The following is a 17751-nucleotide window of genomic DNA, read 5'->3' as shown; positions in this document are numbered from 1 at the left end:
GGGGATGATAATGTGCCCAGTACTGATGATTCAAGACTTGTTCTACTTTTAATTTTCTTAAGAACCTCTACATTGTTTCCCATCATGGCTGTACTGTTTCTATTTCTACACTCAGTGTACAAATGTTCTTTTTTCACCTTGCTGTGGTAATAACTCACTGTTATTTATTTGCATTTCCCTGATGATTAGTATCTTAGTTAGGGTTTCCATTGCTATGAAGACCAAGGCAATTCTTATAAGGGCAAATATTTAATTGGGGATGGCTTTACAGGTTCAGAGGCAAACATGGTACCAGAGAAGGAGATAGGAGTTCTATATCTTGATCTGATGGCAGTCAGGAGAAGCCTGGTATCCTCAAGCAGCTAGGAGTAAGCTCTCTCAAAGCTCACCCCTATAGTGACACACTTCCTCCAACAAGGCCACACTTCCTAATAGTGCTACTCTGTGGGCCAAGTGCTACTCTGTGGGCCAAGTACATTCAAACCACCACAATCAGCAATAGTGTATCTTTTTCATATACCTGTTGGCTATTTGCATGTCTTCTTTTGAAAACTGTCTGTTTAAAGTTAATGCATATTTTAGTGGAGTTACTTTGAGGGGGTTGCTGTTGAGTGTATATTGTGGATATAGCCCTTATCAGTTACGCAGTCAGCAAATATTTGCTCCCATTATGTAAGCTATCTTTACTACAGTGAAGATTTTCTATTCAGCACCGATGGCTTTTATTTTCTTGTAACTCTAGTTGTCTATTTTGATTTCATTGTCTGTTTAAGTCCTTGTCCAAAGAATTCTCTCCCATCCCAGTGTCCAAAATAAGTCTTTTCATATTTTCTTTTAGTGTTTTTATAGTTTCAGGACTTACATGTAAATCTTGCTACATTTTGAGTTCTTTTGAACATCATTGTAACTGGTAAGACATAGGAATCTACCATCACTTTTTTTTTCTTACTTTTTGAAGATTTTTTTTTCCAGAGCCTCCTTGATGTCTGTTAGTTCTATTTACTCCATGGTAACCTTTAACTGTTGTTTCCCTGTTGATATTCTCTCTGGATAATCTGTATCTGCTGCTTCAAATGAAATGCCATAGTCTTCAGCTATCATTCAGGAGTACCCAGTCTAGTAATACCTACTTTATGTACTTGAGTACCCCATCATTTCGTACATATGTATTTAGAATTCAGCTCCTGCTGAACTGATACCTTTGTTATTGTATACGGTATTTTATTTCTTTTTATCCCTTTGCCTTTATAGTGCATTTTATCTTAAGTTAACATGGCTGTTCCTCATTCTTTTTAAGTTATGTCTGCAAGGAAGGTCTTGCTTCATCAGTCCCTTGTCAGGCTATGCGTGTCCTAAGAGGTAAACTGAGTTTTTTTTTTTTTTATGAGTTTCTAACTGTAATTGTTAGTTTATTCATTATGAGGATATGATTTTAACCACAATGAAAAGTAAGGGAGAAAGAATATTCATGGATTCTGATTTCTAACAACATATTGAATACATCAGCTGCTTTTCCCATTCTATTGACCAAATATCTGACAGAAAATAAATTCATGGAGATGGGCTTGTTTAGGTTTACAATTTAAGGTATGCCAACCCAGTATGACATGGAAGGAAGGCTTGTAGGAGTATCTTGTGGCTATCAGGATAGGAGCATGAAACTTAATCATGTCTCCAAGGACCTGAAAGCATCTAGATAAGAATACTAGCAGTTAGCTGTTTGTCTCTGTTTTTACTTTGTAAACTGAGTTTTTTGTAAGCAACTTATGGTTGGATCTTTTTTACCCACTCAGTAACTGTATTTTAATTGGCAAATTTCGTTCTTTTACATTCAAAGTAATTATAATAGTAAATGTCTTATGCCCCTCCCTCTTTCCCCTCCTTCCCCTCCCTCCCATTTTCTTTCTCTCCTTCCCTGTCTCTCCCCTCCTCTATCCTTTCCTCCTCCTCCTGCCTCTCATAATGTTCCTTGGCAGTTAAGTGAATTACTTTAGTAGTATATTTTGATTCCCTGCTCATAGACTTTTATTTGCATACTATATGCTTGCTTTGTGGTTTTCATGAGAGAGACTCACATAAACAACACCTTTTGAGAACTTGTTTGGAGGACCTGGCAAGAGTTGCAGACTGATACTTTACCCTTTACCAAAAGCCTGTCCTCTATAGAGGAAGTTTATCTTTTTCAACGGAAGGTACACAGCCTTGGAAGGGAGAAATGAAACATCCCCATCTAGCCATCCAGATCATCTGAATCAATCCTGGCAATCAGTAAAGGAACAGATGTCACAGCCAGATCTCTGTCATAGCTAAAAAAAAATCTTTTGAATGTAGCAACAAAAAATTTTGAAAGTACAGAAACTTAAAATTATTAGAATAGGAATGGAAACAAACAGGGCCAATAAAGTGATTAAGTGGGGAAAGCCCACATACTGCCAAGCCTGATGACCCAAGTTCTACCCTACCTACATGGTAGTAGAAAAAAACCTGACTCCTACAAATTGTCCTCCGACTTTCACATGGCATGGCAAACTGCCTACCCCAAAATAATAATGCAGAATAAATGATTCCAACCTTAACTTGTTTCTATTTGGTTACAACAAAGTATGAAGAACAGTTGGAACCACCCTGAGGTTGTTGCCCTGAGGAACCTTATATGACTTGTAGACTTTTGGAAGTGGTCTATTGGAAGAATATATATGAGTTTGAAACATCAGTACTGAGAAAGCCCTACATCTTAGGGTTTTATTACTGTGAAGAGGCAACATGACCAAGGTAACTCTTATAAAGGAAAACTTTTAATTGGGCCTGGCTTATAGCTTCAGAGGTTTAGTCCATTATCATTATGGTGGGAAGCAAGACAGATGATGGTGCTGGAGGAGCCAAGAGTTCAGCATCTTGGTCTAAAGGTACCCATACTACACTGGGTGGAGCGTAAGCGTAGGAGACTTTAAAGCCTACCTGTGCAGTGACACACTTCCTCCAACAAGGCCACAGCTACTCCAACAAAGACCACCTCTTCCATCATAGTGCCATCCCCTGTGGGCCAAGCATTCAAACACATGAGTCTATGGGGGCTAAACCTATTCAAACTACCACACCCTAGGATGCTATCAGGAGAGTTTAATAACTATTCTGGTGGAGTCCTAAAGAACAAAATACCACAGAAAGTGCCAAGCAATGAAGACTGCTGATGCCAGTTCAGAGAGCAATGAGGAGCCTATCAGGGCCATTAGTGGTATAACCAGGCCAATAACCTGACTATACCCATATCTTGAAAATTTTGAGAGCCTAAATTCAAAGTAACGATGATGTTTCAAGGCAGCATAACATTAAGGTTGCCATTAGGTTGTTGTTTACTATGTTAAGCCAGCTTTATACTAAGAGTTTAGAATTCAGAGAAGAGCAGAAAAACATGAAAAATGTCCAGTTGGTCAAAAGAGTCATAATGTGTTTTAAAGGGCAGGCAAATCGACTGTGATTGCCATAAGGATCATTAAACACTAGGAAAATAGGGAGAGTGCCTTGAGAGGACACGTCTACTCAATGAAGGCTCCAGGCAGGAACACTATGATATTATTTGAAAATCTTTCATTTCAGAAAGGAACATGTATGTTTAAAAGATGAAAGAGCCTGCACAGAGAGTGGTTCACGCTGGATCCTCTGCTCCAATAGAACCAACTTGGAAAATGTTTCCTTACATTCAAGCCCACAGGCATTCAGAGAGGCCACTGCAGCTATGATGAGAGAAGACCATGCTACCTGTCCAGCTGGCTCCAGAAAGTGTCCATGGGGCTCTGGTTTTGCTGGCAAGCAGAATGTAACAACAGCGGGGTCCTCAAGACTTGCAGTAAGGTTCCAGAGGAAAGCAGGTAAGGCCAGACAGTGCATAGCAAGACCAAATTCCCTGCAAGTACTTCTGAAGAGGCCAGGGAGAGGGACATTGAGGGCAAAACCTAAGCCACAGTAGAGATGTGGGGCATTGGTCTTACCAGGAATGCAGAAAGCCAGCAGACAGACGTGCAGGGCGGTAGAATCAAGGCTAACAGAGCCTGTTGGAGTACACATGATGCTAACACATGCTCTGGGGCGTACCAACCATGGAGCTGCAGGAGAGAGTTCTCCCCTGTAGCTGAGCTCCTTTGGAGTTTGATTTTAAGATGTCATAGGCCTGAGTTAAATTTGTCAGTGACTTTCATCTTTTTTTTTCCAATCCTGAAACCCATTTCAAGGTTTCCATAATGTTCTGTTATCATCTCTCTGAATAAAGTTTTAACCCCATTGGAATTATGAAGTCCTTCATGCATCTCAGTGGCCCAAACATTGTTGTTCTGTTTATATATGCTGTCTCAAAGCTCCCATAAGCTTTCTCATCCTCCTTGCTTTGTTTGTTGTTCTGTGCTGTGCATTTTCCAATAGCCTGTCTTCAAACCCGGGAATGCTCGCTTCTCTTTGATCTCTGCTGCCATTGATGCCCTTCTGTTGCATTTTTAATTTCACCACATGCTACTTTTCAGTTCAAGACCATGTTTGATTTCTTATTAATTGTTTCCATCTCTTTGTGAGATGTCTGTTTTGGGGCACCTCCATCCACAACTCACTGAGTTTCCTTAGAACAGCTGCTTTAAATTCTGTTAGTACTCTTGTGCGGAAGGCTGCCTGGTCAGCTGCCGACTCGACAAAGTCATGTCTTCTGAAAGCTCTGGATGTTGTCAGTGTGAGACATCACCTGGGCACCGAAGGAGCCCTATTTATTCCTGCGTCATGGCTTAAGTATGAAATGTTCCACACAGACTTGTGTGTTGAAGAATTATCCTCAGCTGACAATATTATTATGAATTTTAATGATACTATTAGAATAATTGCTATTAGAAGAGACAATAGAAGCTTTAGGGGAGAGAGCCCAGATGGAAGAAAGAGCCACAGGGGAGTTCTTTGAAGGTTAGATCTGCCTCCTGCACTTTTCTTTCTCATGCTTCCTGGCTGCTATGGGCAGCTCTTTTCTACCATGCTCTCATTCTACGTGGCTGCAATCTCTGAAGCTGTGAGCTAAAAATAAGTCTTTAACTCTTTAAATTATTTGTAAATTCTATGTAGTAACCCAAAACCCCAATGCATCCCAGTCTTCCTAAACTGGCTTTCTGTGTTGTTGGAGGCAGAGTCTAACTATGTTGCTAAGGCTGGACTGGAACTCAGGCTGACCTTGAACACATAATCCTCCTGCCTCATCCTTCCAAGTGCTGGGATTACAGGCACATACCATCAAAGCCACTCTGAGCAGTCTCTTCTCTTTCTTGGTGCCTATAGTCATTTCCACTTGATCAGCACTAGGTGGTGCCCAGGTCCAAATTTGCCAGGTCTGTGTTGTCACTCCCTCTGTACTAAAGTGCATCCACACCCAGGATTGTCCCTAATAATCTGTTAGTAAATTGTTTGAGAAGCAGGGGAAATGTCTAAGAAGGGTAACATATCCCCACAAACCTCTCCTCATATAGGATAATCCCAGGTAGCTCATCTATGATCACTGACCTGTGGGCAGACAATCCAGGGTTTTGTCTAGCTCTGGCTAGAGTTGCCATAAAGAGACCATCTTTATCTTCTATGTCACACCTTCGCTCATGAAGATCCTAAGCTCTCTCATACCCTGAGCCCACAGCCCACAAAGATGAGCATAACACTAACAATAGTTAGGATCAAGGTCCTCACATCTATGAGCTATTTGTGGCTTAGGTGAATCTAGGGTTCAAAGACACTGCAACCAGTCATTTTGATGCTAGCTGGAAGTGTGAGGTGTGATGGCCAGTTGCCACACATCTTCCCCTGCCATTAGAATTATTCCAGAGGTGGAATAACTCTTGAATAACTTGGGAATAACTTTCCTAGGTCCAGTTCTAAATCCCAGGATGAAGACAGTCTTATGACTACTTTCCCACCGATATCCCTGAACCCGGTCTCCCACCACACCACAGTGTCTGAAGTGGGGGTAATAATAGTAAAGGTAGAATCTAGGCCACCTGGGTTAATGTTAATCTTGGCCACACTTGCATTTCTCAGCTGCAAAACTTGTGACATTTCAGGAGGGCACCAAGTCTTACAATGCAGTTATCAGTGATACAGGCTCAAAGATGAGTCTCACTGGGGCAAAGGTGAGAGTACTGGCCTTACAGTACAGCTAGAGTTGAGGGAATGTCTGCCTCTGGACCACCAAAGCCAGTGGGAAACTAGGTCATAGCTGAGCCTCTCAGCCTGCAGAATCTGGGGAAGAGGGTAAATGTTCTCCAAGGCCCTTCCAGTAGAAAAATCTAGGTTAGACCCACATACATACATGTCTCCACCTGATGCCAGAGATAGTCTAGAAGCTCTGTCTGCAAATGGGGGCTTTTAGCACCTACTGTGTGCTTGGTCTCACTATAGTCAGTATGACATTGGACTTTGAGACAAAACCCCATGCTGGATCATGCTCCCTGGTGGTTTAAGTCTTGGCATCTTGTGGTTGAGGGAAAGGTGGAGGCAGCTGTGTGTGTTTGTGCCTGACCTAATGCACTTGCAGTAGCTCAGTCTGTAGGTTAGCTATAGGGTAAGGCTTTGGTATACACTACTTCTCACTATACTGGGTCTCAAGTCTAGGCCCTGGACTGAATTCTCACATCGGTCATAAGTAAGTTTGATTTCCCTACCCACCCCCACCCCAACATGGCCCTGGACTGGGTAGCTTGAAGTTAGGATAGAGGTATAGCATTTTTCTTTCTACCCTCTTCAGCTCCTTTTTCATTTTGTTATACGGAAGGCAGGCACCAAGGGCTCACTTGATTTCCTCAGTTCTGAGGCTGGTATTTTGCTGTATGAAGAGTGGTACAAGTTGGTATTTTTACAGAGAAATTATCACCAGAGTGAGTTGAGCAACAGCCCACTCTGCCTCTGGAATCCCCATTTCTTAAGGGTCCCCAGGAAATTCCACCATGCAACCAGGTTTGATCAGAATAGGTGGCTGGCAGTGTTTCTTAAACCTGGTCTTATTTTTGCTTTTACCAACATTTCTCATGGTCTCTTTAAATACGGTGTTTTTTGGTGTTTGTTTGTTTGTTTGTTTGTTTGTTGTTTTTCCTGAATAGCCTCACACCACATGGAATTTTAATACTGTGTAGTGTACTGGCTAGTTTTGTGTGTCAACTTGACACAGGCTGGAGTTATCACAGATAAAGGAGCCTCCCTTGAGGAAATGCATCCATGAGATCCAGCTGTAAGGCATTTTCTCAATTAGTGATCAAGTGGGAAGGGCTCATTGTGGGTGGTGCAACCCCTGGGCTGGTAGTCCTGGGTTCTATAAGAAAGCAGGTTGAGCAAGCCAGGGGAAGCAAACCAGTAACATCCCTCCGTGGCCTCTGTGTCAGCTCCTGCTTTCTGACCTGCTTGAGTTCCAGTCCTGACTTCCTTTGGTGATGAACAGCAATGTGGAAAGTGTAAGCTGAATAAATTCTTTCCTCCCCAACTTGCTTCTTGGTCATGATGTTTGTGCAGGCATAGAAAGCCTGACTAAGATATATAGTTAGCTCTTGAGATCTGTGGTTCCACATGTCTATTTGTGACATGTCTAATTGGAAATATTTTTAAATGTATTTGCATCATGTGTATGTGTATGTATATGTGCTCTTTTTGTCATTATCCCCTAAACAAGACACTATAAGAACCATTTTATTTACAATGGTTTATATATTATAAACAATAGAGATGATTTAAAATATATGGGAGAATATGTATAAGTTCATTGTAACTAGTATGCCACTTCATGTGAGGGACTTGGGTATCTTCATATTTTGGTGTAGTATTCGAGGGTCCTGCAGCCTATTTTCTACACATACCAAGGGAGCACTGTATATGTATTTAAGACCAGTGTTTCAGTGTATAGATCTATGATGTGTGTGTGTGTTTGTGTGTGTATAAGTTTTTGTTACTATTAACCCTCCTTCAACCAATTTGTACCTGCATGGGGGGACAATGCTGGCTATAGTAAGGTTATATAACTGCAAGAATAAGAAACAGATTCTTGAGAATTATTCACTGTGGAGTTAATCTTGGTTTCCAATTTGATTGAGAAACAGGTAGGAGGTTTGTGTACATCTGCTATATAAAGCTGTTGCCAGAGAAAGATGAGGAGGGAGAAAAGGAGAAACCAGTCATCGTCTTTCTGTTTCCTGACCTCCATGGGGTGAGGTGCTCTGCTCTACCTTGAGCCAAAAGTCAATCTGTCTCCCTATACGTTCTTTTTTCAGTTATCTTCCCATTGTAATGAGAAGTTTAGCATAGAAATTTGGTAGCAGTGAAGTGGGGCCATTGCTATGACTACCTGGCAGTACAGATGTGGGAGGAATCTAGAAGTTTGAAAATATTGGCTAGAAAAAGCTAAGAATAGTTCAGGATGTGCTTAATGCATGATTCTATTGAGAGCTCAACCAGTATGCTGGGAGCAATATCCGAACTAATAGTTGTGCTTGTGTGGTTCTGAATGGGGTCAAGGACATACCTGAGGATTAATCTACAGGTTATTTGTGTCATACTGTCACAAAGAGTTTGTCTACATTATTCTATGCCCTGAGACTTTTCAAGTTGAGTTTAAAGAAGAAGGATAATTGATATGATGAAAAAAATTCAGGGCCATCTGGTGTTCGGGCTATGGCACAGTGGTTGCTAGATACCTTTAGACACAAGTTTCCAAAGAAAATTATGACCAAAGAGTAGGATAGAAAGGTTAAATTTTCTTTTTCACTTCACCTTTAAAAGGAGGGAGCTTAAAGCCAGACCCATGAAATCTTAACTGCTAAAGAAGTCAGGGACATTAAAAAAAAAGTTTACATTAGGACAATAGGAAAGATGTCCTGATGAAATCTTGTAACCTTTTCATAGTAGGCTTAAGGGTATAAAGATTTTTAACTCATTTGGAAGACCTTGAATTAAGAAGAGACCTCGGAGTCAAACTAATAGTAGTCCAAGGTTTCCGTAGGTATATGTCTTTCTGAGATTAGCCACACTCAGAAGCCAGTATAGCCATGGATCTAAAGGAGACCTAGCTACTGTTCAACCTGGTTGTGGACCTTCTTGTTATCTATGCATTGTAGGCATGTAGAATGCAATAATTATAGGGTTATTATAAAAGCATCTACCCAAGTATTAAAGGAGGACACAGGAGACCTGACAATATATAGCAGGGTCAGAATCCCTATAGACAACTTCTGAGAAGATTATACAAGAAACATGAGGGAGAAACCTAAGCTGTGGTGTAGACCCCAGGGTGTCCATCTGCCAAGGAAGGCTGGTTGATATGCATGAAGCAAGTAGAGCCCACCCAAGTGAGAGACCATGTAGCTGAAAATGACAAAACACAAGTTATTTGGAGCTTGCTTTCCACCACCATGTATCCAGGATGTCAAGCATGAACCAACAGGACCAAACATTTGGCCTGCTGCCTTTCAGTCTTTGACATGTATCTTCTTTTCTCTTTGAGATGGGAATGCCATTGTATAAGAATTTAATTTTCTTTTTTACTCTTACAAGGACTTGTGGATAAGAATTGACCTTGAGTCTTAGAGGAGACTTTAAACTTGAACTTTTGAACAGGGTTGGAGCTCTCCAAACTATGGAGTCTTTTGGAGATAAATATAATGCACCTTGCATTAGGAAATGACCAGGAGCCTTTGAGGACTAAGGGAAGAAGGTTAAGATTGAAGAGATATGTTTGTCGTCAGCTCCTAAAGAAATGGACTTGTGCTAGAAAACCCTGCCAACAGGGTTAGATTAAGAAACAGGGTTAGCTCTGGTCCTGGATCTCTCAGAGACTAGTCTGCGCAGGTGAGAGTGCGGACTACAGAAGCTAAACAGCTTCTGGGACAGGCAGAAGCCACACAGCTTCTGGGGCAGGCCCCATTTCGGGCTCCAGATATCCGGGCACCTTCCCTGCCAGGGGAGAGGTGTCTGCCCTGCCCTGGAGGGCTTTGCTGGAGCACCTGGGGGAGCCATCTTGGTTCCCAGATCCATCAGAGACTAGTCTGCACAGGTGAGAGTGTGGAGTACAGAAGCTAACAGCTTCTGGGACAGGCCCTGTTTCTGGCCTTCATCTTTGGTCAGGAGGCAGGTCCGAACACTAGATATCTGTGCACCTTCCCTGCAAGAGGAGAGCTTGCCTGCAGAGAGTATTCTGACCACTGAAACTCAGGAGAGAGCTAGACTCCCAGGTCTGCTGACAAAGGCTAACAGAATCACAGGAAGAAGAAGCTCCAACCAGAGACAACTATAACAACTAACTCCAGAGATTACCAGATGGCAAAAGGCAAACGTAAGAATCTTACTAGCAGAAAACAAGAACACTCACCATCATCAGAACCCAGCACTCCCACCTCAGCCAGTCCTGGATACCCCAACACACCTGAAAAGCTAGACTCAGATTTAAAAGCATATCTCATGATGATGGTAGAGGACATAAAGAAGGACTTTAATAACTCACTTAAAGAAATACAGGAGAACACTGCTAAAGAGTTACAAGTCCTTAAAGAAAAACAGGAAAACACATCCAAACAGGTGATGGAATTGAACAAAACCGTACAAGACCTAAAAAGGGAAGTAGAAACAATAATAAAAAAAAACCAAAGTGAGACAACGCTGGAGATAGAAACCCTAGGAAAGAAATCTAGGAACCATAGATGTGAGCATCAGCAATAGAATACAAGACATGGAAGAGAGAATCTCAGGTGCAGAAGATTCCATAGAGAACATGGGCACAACAATCAAAGACAATGCAAAATACAAAAAGATCCTAACTCAGAACATCCAGGAAATCCAGGACACAATGAGAAGACCAAACCTATAGATAATAGGAGTAGATGAGAGTGAAGATTTTCAACTTAAAGGGCCAGCAAATATCTTCAGTAAAATTATAGAAGAAAACTTCCCAAACCAAAAGAAAGAGATGCCCATGAACATACAAGAAGCATACAGAACTCCAAATAGACTGGACCAGAAAAGAAATTCCTCCTAACACATAATAATCAAAACAACAATGCACTAAATAAAGATAGAATATTAAAAGGAGTAAGGGGAAAAAGTCGAGTAACATATAAAGGCAGGCCTATTACAATTACACCAGACTTCTCACCAGAGACTACGACAGCCAGAAGATCCTGGACAGATGTTATACAGACACCAAGAGAACACAAATGCCGGCCCAGGCTACTATACCCAGCCAAACTCTCAAATGCCATAGATGGAGAAACCAAAGTATTCCATAATAAAACCAAGTTCACACAATATCTTTCCACAAATCCAGCCCTTCAAAGGATAATAACAGAAAAAAGAAACCAATACAAGGACGGAAACTACGCCCTAGAAAAAGCAAGAAAGTAATCCTTCAACAAACCTAAAAGAAGACAGCCACAGGAACAGAATGCCATCTCTAACAACAAAAATGATAGGAAGCAACAATTACTTTTCCTTAATATCTCCTAATATCAATGGACTCAATTCCCTAGTAAAAAGACATAGATTAACAGACTGGCTACACAAACAGGACCCAACATTTTGCTGCTTACAGGAAACCCATCTCAGGGAAAAAGACAGACACTATCTCAGAGTGAAAGACTGGAAAATAATTTTCCAAGCAAACAGTCTGAAGAAACAAGCTGGAGTAACCATTCTAATATCAAATAAAATTGACTTCCAACCCAAAGTTATCAAAAAAGACAAGGAGGGGCACTTCATACTCATCAAAGGTAAAATCTTCCAAGAGGAACTCTTAATTCTGAATATCTATGCTCCAAATGCAAGGAAAGCCACATTGATTAAAGAAATTTTAGTAAAACTTAAAGTACACATTGTGCCTCACACAATAATAGTGGGAGACTTCAACACACCACTTTCTCAATGGACAGATCGTGGGAACAGAAACTAAACAGGGGCACTATAATAGTGAAACTAACAGAAGTGATGAAACAAATGGATTTAACAGAGATCTACGGAACATTTAACATAAAACAAAAGGACATACCTTCTTTTCAGCACCTCATGGTACCTTTTCCAAAATTGACCATATGATTGGTAAAAAAAAACAGGCCTCAACATACACAAAAATATTGAAATTCCTCCATGCTTCCTATCAGATCACCATGGACTAAGGCTAATCTTCAATAACAACATAAATAATAAAAAGCCAATATTCACGTGGAAACTGAACAACACTCTCCTCAATGATACCTTGGTCAAGGAAGGAATAAAGAAAGAAATTAAGAACTTTTTGGAGTTTAATGAAAATGAAGCCACAACATACCCAAACTTATGGGATACAATGAAAGCATTCCTAAGAGGAAAACTCATAGCTCTGAGTGCCTCCAAAAAGAAACTAGAGAGAGCACACACTAGCAGCTTGACAACACACCTAAAAGCTCTAGAACAAAAGGAAGCAAATTCACTCAAGAGATGTAGACAGCAGGAAATAATCAAACTCAGGGGCAAAATCAATCAAGTGGAAACAAGAACTATACAAAGAATCAACCAAAGGAGGAGCTGGTTCTTTGAGAAAAATCAACAAGATAGATAAACCCTTAGCCAGATTCACTAGGGGGCACAGGGAAAGCATCCTAATTAACAAAATCAGAAATGAAAAGGGAGACATAACAACAGATCCTGAAGAAATACAAAACACCATCAGATCCTTCTACAAAAGGCTATACTCAACAAAACTGGAAAACCTGGATTAAATGAACAAATTTCTAGACAGATACCAGGTACCAAAGTTAAATCAGGATCAGATTAATGATCTAAACACTCCTATATCCTCTAAAGAAATAGAAGCAGTCATTAATAGTCTCCCAACCAAAAAAAGCCCAGGACCAGATGGGTTTAGTGCAGAGTTCTATCAGACCTTCAAAGAAGATCTAATTCCAGTTCTTCTCAAACTATTCCACAAAATAGAAGCAGAAGGTACTCTACCCAATTCATTCTATGAAGCCACAATTACTCTGATACCTAAACCACAGAAAGACCCAACAAAGATAAAGAACTTTACACCAATTTCCCTTATGAATATCAATGCAAAAATACTCAATAAAATTCTCCCTAACCGAATCCAAGAATCAAAACAATCATTCATCCTGACCAAGTAGGTTTCATTCCAGGCATGAAGGGATGGTTTAATATACAGAAATCCTTCAACGTAATCCACTATATAAACAAACTCAAAGACAAAAACCACACGATCATCTCTTTAGATGCTGAGAAAGCATTTGACAAAATCCAACACCCATTTATGATAAAAGTCTTGGGAAGATCAGGAATTTAAGGCCCATACCTAAACATGATAAAAGCAATCTAGAGCAAACCAGTATCCAACATCAAAGTAAATGGTGAGAAGCTGGAAGCAATCCCACTAAAATCAGGGACTAGACAAGGCTGCCCACTTTCTCCCTACCTATTCAACATTGTACTTAAAGTCCGAGCCAGAGCAATTCGACAACAAAAGGAGATCAAGAGGATACAAGTTGGAAAGGAAGAAGTCAAAATATCACTGTTTGCAGATGATATGATAGTCTATATAAGTGACCCTAAAAATTCCACCAGAGAACTCCTAATCCTGATAAACGGCTTCAATGAAGTAGCTGGATATAAAATTAACTCAAACAAATCAATGGCCTTTCTCTACACAAAGGGTAAACAGGCTGAGAAAGAAATTAGGGAAACAACACCCTTCTCAATAGTCACAAATAATAAAAATACCTTGGCGTGACTCTAAGGAAGTGAAAGATCTCTATGATAAGAACTTCAAGTCTCTGAATAAAGAAATTAGAGAAGATCTCAGAAGATGGAAAAATCTCCCATGCTCATGGATTGGCAGGATCAATATAGTAAAAATGGCTATCTTGCCAAAAGCAATCTACAGATTCAATGCAATCCCCATCAAAATTCCAACTCAATACTTCAAAGAATTGGAAAGGGCAATCTGCAAATTCATCCGGAATAACAAAAAACCTAGGATAGCAAAAACTCTTCTCAAGGATAAAAGAACCTCTGGGGGAATCACCATGCCTGACCAAAAGCTGTACTACAGAGCAATTGTGATAAAAACTACATGGTACTGGTATAGCAACAGACAAGTAGACCAATGGAATAGAATTGAAGACCCAGAAATGAACCCACACAACTATGGTCACTTGATCTTTGACAAGGGAGCTAAAACCATCCAGTGGAAAAAAGACAGCATTTTCAACAAATGGTGCGGGCACAACTGGCAGTTATCATGTAGAAGAATGTGAATTGATCCATTCTTATCTCCTTGTACTAAGGTCAAATCTAAGTGGATCAAGGAATTCCACATAAAACCAGAGATACTGAAACTTATAGAGAAGAAAGTGGGGAAAAGCCTTGAAGATATGGGCACAGGGAAAAATTCCCGAAGCTCGTGCTGTAAGATTGAGAATCGACAAATGGGACTTCATAAAATTGCAACGTTTCTATAAGGCAAAAGATACTGTCAATAAAACAAAAAGGCCACCAGCAGATTGGGAAAGGATATTTACCTATCCTAAATCAGGTAGGGGAATAATATCCAATATATATATAAAGAACTCAAGAAGATGGACTCCAGAAAATCAAATAACCCTATTAAAAATGGGGCTCAGAGCTAAACAAAGAATTCTCACCTGAGGAATACTGAATGGCTGAGAAGCACCTGAGAAAATGTTCAGCATCCTTAATCATCAGGGAAATGCAAATCAAAGCAACCCTGAGATTCCACCTCATACCAGTCAGAATGGCTAAGATCAAAAACTCAGATGACAGCAGATGGTGGCAAGGATGTGGAGAAAAAGGAACACTCCTCCATTGTTGGTGGGATTGCAAGCTTGTACAACCACTCTGGAAATCAGTCTGGCAGTTCCTCAGAAAACTGGACATAGTACTACCAGAGCAATACCTCTCCTGGGCATATATCCAGAAGATGTTCCAACTGGTAAGAAGGACCATGCTCCACTATGTTCATAGCAGCCATATTTATAATAGCCAGAAGCTGGAAAGAACCCAGATGTCCCTCAACAGAGGAATGGATACAGAAAATGTGGTACATTTACACAATGGAGTTCTACTCAGCTATTAAAAAGAATGAATTTATGAAATTCCTAGGCAAATGGATTGACCTGGAGGATATCATCCTAAGTGAGGTTACTCAATCACAAAATAACTCACATGATATGTACTTACTGATAAGTGGATATTAACCTAGAAACTTAGAATACCCAAGATACAAGATACAATTTGCAAAACACATGAAACTCAAAAAGAACAAAGACCAAAGTGTGGACACTTTGCCCCTTCTTAGAATTGGGAACAAAACACCCATGGAAGGAGTTACAGAGACAAAGTTTGGAGCTGAGATGAAGGGATGGACCATCTAGAGATGGCCGCACCCGGGGATCCATCCCATAATTAGCCTTCAAATGCTGACACCATTGTTTATGCCAGCAAGATTTTGCTGAAAGGAACCTGATATAGATGTCTCTTGTGAGCCTATGCCGGTGCCTGGCAAACACAGAAGTGGATGCTCACAGTCAGCTATTGGATGGAACACAGGGCCTCCAATGGAGGAGCTAGAGAAAGTACCCAAGGAGCTAAAGGGATCTGCAACCGTATAGGTGGAACAACATTATGAACTAACCACTATCCCCAGAGCTCATGTCTCTAGCTGCATATGTAGCAGAAGTTGGCCTAGTCTGCCATCATTGGGAAGAGAGGCCCCTTGGTCTTGCAAACTTTATATGTCCCAGTATAGGGAAACGCCAGGGCCAAGAAGTGGGAGTGGGTGGGTAGGGGTGTTGGAGGGGGAGGGTATGGGGGAGTTTTGGGATAGCATTGGAAATGTAAATGAGGAAAATACCTAAAAAAAAGAAAAGAAAAGAAACAGGGTTAGATTAAGAAGCACATAAAGGATTAGTAAAGCAAACTTCATGGTAAACCTATCAGGGATAGAGGACCAACTAAGGAAAAGACAATCAATCATAGGCTTTCTTTCTCTCTGATTCCTGGGCATCATAAGATGTTCTGTCCCCAATAAAACCCAATAAAATGGGTTGAAACCTTTGAACTGTGAGGCAAAATAGGTCCTACCTTCCTTAAGTGGCTATAACCGATACTGTGTCATAGCAACCAAAGTTGCTGTTGTCATAGCAACAAGAGCTTCCTTGGCGTGATCATTTGAGATGAAACAGTGCTAATACTTTGAGGTATGACAGTGATACTATGAGCTTAACAGGGAAGAAATATACAATGTAGCCACTGATCTACTGGGTGATGCTGTTAATAGTTTGCAGAAATAGTTAAAGAATGATTAAGGGTTAAAGTTAAATGAACAGAAAATCAATTAGTTCTGAGAAGTGGAATATTTAGTTTACTAGGGAAAAAATGCTTCCAAGTAAATAATTTACAATTCTTATGCCACTGTTATTTTTACTTTCCATTATCAACAAATTAACAATGTGTATGGGGGGGGGTAATGTGATTTTCTTCCTATATTTTTGAGCTTTATGGTGGGGTCTAATTGCTATTATTTCTCCCCAGCTTCAATAAAGCTTGGCTTGAGTTTTAACCTGGAGGCAGCATTCATTCATCCAAAATGCACATTGGCCTTTATCGTTATATAGGCCACACTTTCACTTTACAACTGGAAAAAAAAATCAATATTCTGTAAGATATCTCAAATATAAGCATGAAGCCTTTTAATTGAGTCAAGTTTTGAGCTCCAGGAATTCTCATTATTTTCTTCTAAAACCTTAAGTGTTCCCTCCTCCCAGCTATAGCCCCTGTGCCATCCTGTACTCATTTGTCCCATCCATCAGTTGGGCCACTTAGGTCCTCCATTCCTTGGTCTGACCTCCATTTTCAGAACTGAGGAAAGCTGCTGTGCAGAAGGCTTCGTGTAGAATAGATATGCAAAGCTGGTTTGGAAAAGTGGACAGTACTGCACAGATGAAGTAAATGGTGGCCCAGGGCCATCAGTGAGTTTTTTACTAGTCACCTCTGCTCCCTTTCTGCACGTTAACACACGGGGCCCCTAAAGGAATAAGACAGTCATTTTGCTCTTGTGAGATTACTTGCAGCCTTCCTGGCAACAAGCCTTATTGGGATTCCTGTCCCTCAGAAGAGAAGTGATGGCCTGTCCAGATAGCCTGGAAAGAAGGGTCCAGGCCTCCTGGGAACAGCGCTTGGTGGCGGAAGGTCTTGTGGCATAGACATGTGTTTTGAATCGCTCTTGCTACCTCCTGTGGTGACATCTGATCACACAGCTGCCTCACGATCTCTCAGGATCTCAGGGCGGTCACAGCACGGAGCTCTGTACATCTATCCACTGGCACCCGTTGATCAGCCCTGGAGTGCTGCGCCTTTGAGAGCAGGTTCCGCGGGGCTTCATGATTTCCAACATCCCCGACTTAAATTACAGGCTGCCTGGCAGAAAGAGGAACTGAAGGAAAGAGGTGCCGGAAGCAGTGAGACAGGCTCTGGACTCAACACAGTTGGTCTCCTGTCATCAGTTACCAACTACAACAGAAGCCTCCTTTGAAATGACCAGTTCTCACTCTCCCTCTGCTTTGGCTCTGATCAATCCCCACTGACATCCAGCGGGGAGCAAGGCTGGTCCTTTCCTCTGATCCCAGAGTCTCTTTTTGCTCTCAGGCCTTCACTGCCCACTTCTCTCTGAAGCTCCGGGGTGGCAGCTTTTAGGACTCT

At 41.0% G+C, this 17751-nt stretch overlaps 2 long non-coding RNA genes across 4 annotated transcripts in view; one reads left to right on the top strand and one right to left on the bottom strand.

The window, feature by feature from the left end:
• Gm46648 overlaps nt 1–16232 on the bottom strand; it is a 49402-nt gene extending 33170 nt beyond the window's left edge. For all 3 annotated transcript variants that reach the window (XR_001782660.2, XR_001782661.1, XR_001782662.1), the window contains exon 1: nt 16135–16232. This is a non-coding gene — a long non-coding RNA (predicted gene, 46648). The remainder of the gene's footprint in view (nt 1–16134) is intronic.
• The window catches only part of 4931403E22Rik (RIKEN cDNA 4931403E22 gene), a 55107-nt gene continuing 53546 nt past the window's right edge, over nt 16191–17751 (top strand). Inside the window, exon 1 of the long non-coding RNA NR_045306.2 lies at nt 16191–16250. This is a non-coding gene — a long non-coding RNA (RIKEN cDNA 4931403E22 gene). The remainder of the gene's footprint in view (nt 16251–17751) is intronic.

The sequence above is a fragment of the Mus musculus genome, chromosome 19 (genome assembly GCF_000001635.26).
Source record: "Mus musculus strain C57BL/6J chromosome 19, GRCm38.p6 C57BL/6J".
In the NCBI taxonomy this organism is placed as follows: domain Eukaryota; kingdom Metazoa; phylum Chordata; class Mammalia; order Rodentia; family Muridae; genus Mus; species Mus musculus.
Note: the sequence above shows the minus strand (reverse complement) of the source record. Positions and strands in the feature narration are given on the sequence as shown.